This window comes from Pinus tabuliformis, chromosome 5_1, assembly GCF_031772625.1.
Source record: "Pinus tabuliformis cultivar Carrire ecotype Pingquan chromosome 5_1, CPIR1, whole genome shotgun sequence".
In the NCBI taxonomy this organism is placed as follows: domain Eukaryota; kingdom Viridiplantae; phylum Streptophyta; class Pinopsida; order Pinales; family Pinaceae; genus Pinus; species Pinus tabuliformis.
Genome location: NC_142305.1, coordinates 502,490,620 through 502,499,030, shown reverse-complemented (window position 1 = coordinate 502,499,030; position 8,411 = coordinate 502,490,620). Strand labels below are relative to the sequence as shown.

At 32.8% G+C, this 8,411-nt stretch overlaps 1 pseudogene; it reads right to left on the bottom strand.

Moving 5' to 3' along the window:
• Window positions 1-5,969: 5,969 nt before the first annotated feature.
• Window positions 5,970-6,998, bottom strand: LOC149165688 (translocon at the outer membrane of chloroplasts 64 pseudogene; annotated as a pseudogene).
• Window positions 6,999-8,411: the final 1,413 nt, after the last annotated feature.

The following is an 8,411-nucleotide window of genomic DNA, read 5'->3' as shown; positions in this document are numbered from 1 at the left end:
CATACCTTCCAACATGGCATGGATGAGTTGGGGTTTTGCTCCCTCTTCAACGTTCCAGTTTGAAAATAGGTACTAGAACTCTGTGAGTTCACACTTTTTTGTTTTTATTCTATTTTTTGGCGACTCTAGGGCCATTCGACACTTCACCATTTATCTCTATGGAACTTTGGGTTTCGAATTTCTCTATATAGTAAGTTTGGTATTTTTCTATGGTTGTTTTAATCAGTGATCTTATGGCGTTAGCATACCTTTTAGTATTATTATCAAGCCCAAGTTGCGGTTTAACGTTGAAATCCTCTTTTTGGGTTCCTTCGTTTTTCCCTTTATCTGATATATTCGACTGGGTGAAAATTTTTTCTTTCTATTTTCTTAATCACTATTTTATTTCATAACTTTTTTGTGCGTCTATATATATATATATCAATAAGTTGCTTTGGAGCCAAGGTCACAATGTCAACTATGACAGGTGACTACTGACCACCTTCTCAATTCTGATTTTTTTATTATATAGTGGTTTTGTTTCGATTGACAGAATAGATTGACGATCATTCTTTCTCGAATTTTATTTGACGAGAACAACCCTGGAGACGGGACTGCCATGCAAATTTACCATAGGTAGAGTAATTTTTCCCATCTTTAAATTCAATTTGCGGTTTACTTAATATAATCATTCTTTACTGAATAAAAAAGTAATGTATGAGGGTTACTTTTTAGGTACCCTAACAATTCTAGCTGAAACATCTATCGAATTTCACTGAATTCTATACTTTTGGTTTCAACACTTTAACTCCAGCGTTCTCTTACATGTTAGGATCTTAATTCGTTTACCCATCCTCAACGGTTATGTTTTAGGCATGGTTTTTGCGCATTGGAATAGCGTTATTTAAACACTTCTTATGGATTGCCACGAATTTCTTTATGTATTTCTACGTGAACTTATCAGGCTTCATGGTGTATGTTGCTTCAAAAGAATGTATTCAATCATCTCATCTTGGGACTACCTATACAACTTCAAATTTAAATATTTAGTCTTGTTTTAATAGATAGGATATTGGTTCAATATATTTTAAGTTTATTGGTTCACTCTTCCACTTGATGATTGCTATTCTCTATACCCTTGAGTCTCAACTGAGTCTCATATTCTATATGGTTAAATTTAAATATATAATTTCTATGTAGATTACTTCTAAATACATTTGTTTTTAAGAAAAAATGGCATATCGTATTACTATTTTTTTCGATTTTTTAAATATAGAATGGTATATATGTACCTATATCAATTCAATTGTTCTATCATTTTGATAAATGTTTTCTTTGAGATGATGTACGTTTAATTGACCACACCATCGATGGAAGTTAGTGTATAGTTTGAATACAAGACTCATATTTTAGTTATAGTTTTGGCCATGCACTCTAGTATAGTCGAATTTGACTTGTACCTATATTATTATCAAACTTAAGGAACTATTATAAAAAAAAATTACCCTTCTATTCTGAGTAAATGTTTAAGATCGTTAAAATTATATGATTCCTATAGTATATATATCTTCCATTTATCTTGAGAACTATAAGGTTCTTGATCATAGCTTTAAGTGATCTCCCTCAAATAAATTTAGAAGGAGTCACCAATATGTTTTTAAAGAACTTATTTATCAATTTAATCAGCATCTCTTGAATATTAAGAGAGTTAGTGTTACTCGATCATACCAATTGACCAACTAGAAAATAATAATTTTGTTAAATAGATTTAGACAAAGTTATGTTTTCTATTATTTCGCATAATACCTAGACATAGAAATAGAAGTTATGCTTCACACATAATTTCTTATGACTTCTTAAAAATACATGTACCATCGTAGCTATACTGAAATTTAGCATAACATGGTATGAAATCACGATTTTAACATTATTAAACAGCTATATCACACTTCTTTGTAGATTAATCATCCTTAGTTTTTACACACATATAATATTTCCTCTATAGAAATAAAAGCCATTAGATCATAATATATTTTACAATTATAACTTCATCTAATTTGAGAATATATCCTCCATACATCTATCTCTTTCATTCGTAACAATTTTATTTCATAAATATATTTATCTCTAGAATTTCGATTCAATCTCTTTTTCACTCATAACTAAGAATAATAACATAATTAAATGATAAACTTATGTATGCAGACTATTTACTCTATTAACCCTATTATATCTTTAGGCATGTGATCCATTCTTATTTATCATAAGACATTAGCATAGATATGCACCATATTTCCTGCATGCAACTTCAACCATAGCCTTCTACCGTGTTTGTAGCATACCTCTTTCGACACCATATTAGAAACCACATACTACTGGTAGATAACTCCTATAAAAGTATTAAAATCCACCTGTGGTGTTTCTTCACTAAATTTAACTTGAAATAAGTTTAGATGTAATAGTTGTCACATGCATTCATATATAATTATCTCATAACAAGGTTAACACATGGATTCTTACCTATGCATAAATCACATCATAGAGGAAGGATCAATCATTTTCATTTAAGATCTTGCATTCGAGTTTCCATCCTTTGAGCATTTAACATCAACATTAAGGGAGATAATGTCATCAATATACTGTAGCTAGCTTTTCCAGATAACATGTTCATAGTCCTATTTTCATAGTCGAAAGTACTACTCACATATAACTTATGCAATATGAACAAATATCTAAAACGAGCCTCAATGGAAGCAATTCATCCAATCGTGCATAATGCATATAGTATATAACCGGAACCACGGGCTCTACAGTTTCAAACCTTAAGACAAAAATCATTCATCATACATAGTTTTATCAAGCATACTTATTCAAACATCTCATCAGAATGTTTATAACACATACAACACCATCATCTCATAAGCTTAATAATTTTCAACAAGAAGTGTAAGGAGTCAACATACATAGCATCCCATGCCATTGAATCAAGCTAGAGTAGAAAGGAGAACATCAGTTGGAAAACCGAGCACCATTACCCAAACTAGAATTGACTCTTCCAGTTCAACTCCAAGCCGAGGTTGTTGCCATGGATCAACTACCACTGTTGATCTCTAAAATGAGTATTTAATACCCTATTTCGTGATATAGTTTCACTTAGCGATGCCCCACTTTTAGGTGGATGTTTTATCTAATTGCCTAGGATTTTCGTAGAAAATCTTGTCTTTGTCGCTAGTGAGGATTTTCCTTATAAAAGCTTCCCTTCCTCTCTTGCAAAGATTTTATGTTTTTCTCAATGGATATTTATCTCCAATCCATCTAGTTTATCTAGAATTGAATCTACAAGATTTATCATGAAAGAAATATCCCTTCCCATTCACCAATTGGATTTGGCAAGAATATCATCTCTTGGTGTCTTGATTTTCCAAGTAATTAATTTATTTCATAAAGTATTTACTTTACTTGGACACATCATACCTATCTTTTCTCAGCTTAGGTTAACAAAGTTTTACACACGAGGTAGGGGTTTTACATACTCCCACCCTTAAATTTACATCATCCTTGATGTATTACTCCATCTTATAATGTTTTTTTTCTCATTCACTTGTATTTGTTTATGGATTTAGATGATTCCATGACCTTGCAAACTAATGCAAATCTTCCAATATATATCAGTTACAAGAATCACATCTCCTTCCATTTCTACCTGTAACATTTGTTGCAGTCAATTGTGTGAGAGGTTTAAGATGAAAAAAAGTCAACTATGTTACAGTAGTTAATATCATAATTTGATATACGGTACTACGAATTGAAGGATTGTGGCTTATATTTCCTGCCCTTTATCGTGGTTGAAGAAATGCATGTTCTTATCTTGCATTCTTCTAAGTCTATGTGTTATTGTTGAACACTTGCTCCCTACAGCTTCTCTACACACACAAGTCAACTAACACATAATATGTACAAAATATCATATTAGGTTAGCTCATACCTAACGATCAAAATAATTTATACCCATCAATTAGATATAACCTATAATCCTCATAGGCTAGACTCATACTCACATGTATACAAAACAAAACATTGATACTTATCCTTGAATTAGTTCATAGCTTCCTTCTTTTGTACGCACTCCAGGTTGGTTTCCATACCAGACAATCACTTGGTGTCTTCATGAATACCTTCACATAGTGTTCATTATACACCCGCAACTAAACATGTGATATATTATAATGAAATACATGTATTCATACTCGTACAATGTGTACCACCTTCACATAGTACAATCAATACCATTAGTAGACCATATCAATGTCCATAGCATCACCTGCACGACATATACTTCATACACATTTTTTTAACCATGTTAGTATTATGGAAAAAATTCCTTCATTTATGTATATTACCTTTAGGTAAGTGGACCAAACTGTGCTTAGTTTATCGATAAGAGAAGAAGGAAGTTCCTAGACCTATTCACCTTCTACAACTAGTGGAAATATTTATGTCAAAGTATTCAAGTGCTTTTGTTCAGAAATTCACTTTTCCTGTTCCATGTGGTTGTAGTTGAATTTTATAGAAGAAATCATGAATAGTACAACTTTATCAACACATAACTTTGAGTTTTGGGATTAAATCTGTCATAGGGACAAGGTTTTAAGAGTAATAGAATATGACTTCCTCTTAATAATACTATGATTTTCTTAAATAATCATGTCATTTGCTATTTTTACACCTCAACCTCTTGTTGGCCACGAATAATTCAGTGTAGGTATAACCTCATTTATATAAGAATATGCACATGCATACATCTCCCATATATGAGTTATAAGTGAAAGTTGTACAATATTCGCAACATCACACCCTTTAAATTTTTAAGCACCATATCCACGCCTTTTGTTATTCATTTGGTTTTGATGTCTTGTTCCCTTTCTACTTCTTGTTATGTATTTACACTAGAGTTACATTCTCAGTTTAACCATTTACTTGCATGCTTTAGGTCACCGTCATTTTGATGTTGTCTTGTACCCTTCTTTTCTACTTTCAGGAGCACTTCATGCAAGCACTGTTTTCTTTTCTTTTTAGCTATAAATGTTGTAAATATTTGTTGTACTCTCTAGTTCCTTTGACCTATTATGGTCTTTCAGGTATGCAAAAAAGTTCAGTTCAGTTCAGCATCCTAGTTACTCAATTCAAATTGTACTCTGTTCTCTGTGACTACAGAAAATAAGATCATTATAATCAACCAAAATACTACAGATAATATGTTAAACTATTAATATCCACTCAACTATTACTGTCAATAGTTTAACATGATAGGACCATGCACCACAAAAGTGAATGACATTCTTTTGACAACTAAATTAAATAAGCATTGTTCTACAGATTATACAGTAAAAATATCAAGATTTCAACCCAATAAACTTTCAACTTAATTTCTGCAAACCAGGGCATGGATCTAGTATTTGAAGAGTCAAGCTGGTAAAATTTATACCTTAAAATTTGATTATACCTTAGTGATAAAATTTCCAAATGACATACAGTCTCTCACTAGTTCCAAGCCAAAATCTAAGAGATGTCAATTTGATCCATATTAAAGATAGCCAGCATAGAATCTAGATAATATCCCAAATGTATGCTGAAATGAAGACATCTGTCTAGTACAAATGCATTTTTATAGGGTACATCTTTGGTGTATCTTCACCAAAATCACAGAATCGACTTGCAGATATTATCTGAATAATTAATGTGGTTTCCATATTAGGCTATACATTTACTGATAGAAAGTATCTTGATTCTAGCTGTGCATATCTATTTCTTCAGTCCCTAATCTATAATTATTTTCCATCCATGCTAAAAAGGACTTAACATGTGCCCAACAAGACAAATTGATTAAGCGGTCATTAATAAGATATTTGATACTTTTGATACATTATAACTCTAATCATAAAATTTCAAAAAGAGATTTCCATCTACTCTGCTATATAGGATTCAAGAAATTACAATACATATTTTGAGGACAAAAATCTATTAGTATTCAGAATATGAAATATGCATGTTATGAAATAAAGCTTTGAAGCACAATCATTATACCTATGAAGAAGGCGTAATGCACTGCAAAGAGCCTTCAAAGCAGAAACCCCACCTTGACCATTTTTTCTCTCTTCTTCATTTCAAAAGTACTTTAAGCTTAGAACTCTGATAGCAAGATACTTACTGTGGTTTATGTGATTTAAAAGTCGATGTCCAAATAAATTTTCGGTGGACCTAATGACTACATTCATTGTTCAATAATTAGGAATATCTCTAACCTGAAAACAATCATCTGCAATTATAATACGCCTAGGTTTCCTGTACTCCATGAATGGAAACTGTAGTAGTATATGACCAACATGACGCAAAATATTTGGATCCATTGTAAGGAAACCAACAATATCAAAACTATGAGCCATTGGAACCACACCAGTGGTGGAAACAACCCCATGGGAAGGATGGAACCCTATAATACCACAGAATACCGTAGGCACTCTAACACTTCCTCCTATATCTGTACCAAGATAAAAGTCAACAAGCTCAGTTTCAATCGCCACAGCAGATCCACTAGGATATCCTCTAGGTATTCGTGAAGGTGCAACTAGATTAGTTGGAGTTCAATAATGTTTGATTTCTCCACTAATGTTGTATGCCATGTCATCCATGATAGTTCTCCCAATGCATGTTTCTCCTCCTTATATAACAAATGTAACCACAAGTGTTGTTTGAACTGCAGATTCAAGGGTCCTTCGCCAGACTCGATTTCAAAAGCGACTTAGATATCCTTCTATACCAAATAGTTCTTTAATTGCGAATATAAGGCCCATAAGAGGGTGAAATTCTTTGGGAGGTGAGGGATAAGGAGGCGGAAGAAGCTTAATTTGATCAATAAATGTGCTAAAATATTTCTTAATTCCCTTCTTCCATCTCCTGCTAGGTAAAAATATTCCTGCTAACCCCAATCCCAGCAGCACCCAAAGTTTTGCAGCAGACATTGTTACCAATAAATCATTGATTTGGCTGAGCTTTCCATTAATTTGGGTGAAAACATTACCACTTTCATCTCTTGTTGGTGCAATGGATAAAATGATAGCACCATGTTTATAGCCCTCAACATCAAACCCTTTGAGAAATGCATTTCACAACTATCCATTTCTGACCATTTCTTGTTGTAGCCTATTCAGTAGAGCTTCCTCTTTATTCATTGCTATCTTGTGTGTTCAATGCAACCATTGTGTATGTGAGCCAGGGAATTTTTCCAAATCATAATGTTCTTAAATCTCTAGCAATGAAATAATGGAAATTTTTTCCCAGAAGAGACTAAAAAAATGAGGTTTTTGCTTCATAAGGGGGCTTTTTCTTCAATATGTTTTGAGTTGTAAATTTATATAGAAACCCTCTCAATCCAAATTCCTTAAACTTTGACACAAATGCAACATGCACTGACTTAACACCTCAGCAATAAAATTAACAGATGATAAGCATTCCAACAATCCTCAACTCAGATCAATCTGCAATTGAATATTTATTATTAGGTTCCCAATTAATAATAGATTCCTTTGTTGGATAAGGGGACGTCCAACAATTCTTCGGATGGAAGTGATGGATTAGAGCTAGAAGAGAAAACACCAGACTTTGGTTAAACCATTACATTTTATATTTATCTTCTCTTTCCCTCCAATCTTCCGATGTGAATGATGGTAAAATGAAGTCCATGATGTTACTTAGAAACCACTAATTTCATAACTATGTAATGAGACATTAAATTCAACGTGACATTAAGTGAAACTAAAAATTGTAGTTCTAACCTTTCAAGATTTTTCACTGATATCGAGACATGTGCACAGTACTACCATTTCTGCCTATTCGCCAATGTGGGAAGTCTGAGACATTGACCAGAACCTTATATTCTTTGTAAAATAAATTATTTGAAATATTATAAAGTATGTACTTACTATAATAGTGCCACTACCTCAAATACAAGATTCAAGAAGGTGTGCTTCTCTCCCCTCCTTTAGAACTGAAATCATCTCCTCCCTTCCTGCCATGCTTTGCATAGAGTGGTGCCACGATATATTCCTTCCTGTAATTCTTTGCCTTATCTTATTACTTATCAATATGGAATTGAAGTGAAACCCACCCGCATGACGATGAAGACTGGTATTTTGGGAAGTGGAACATGGAGCAGCAGAAGGTAAGGGGAAATGCCCAGATGGTATTAGTAATTTCAGGAATCTTTTGGTTGAAGGAAGTCTGGACATATTAGATATTGGTCTTGGGATTGATTTTCTACAAATAACTATGGAAGGGGTGCATATTGCATTCAGATTAAAGAGGTAATGAGAAAATAGAAATGACACAAATAGTAATAGTCCCTAGTGCCCAACAACCATGCTTCATGTTTTTGA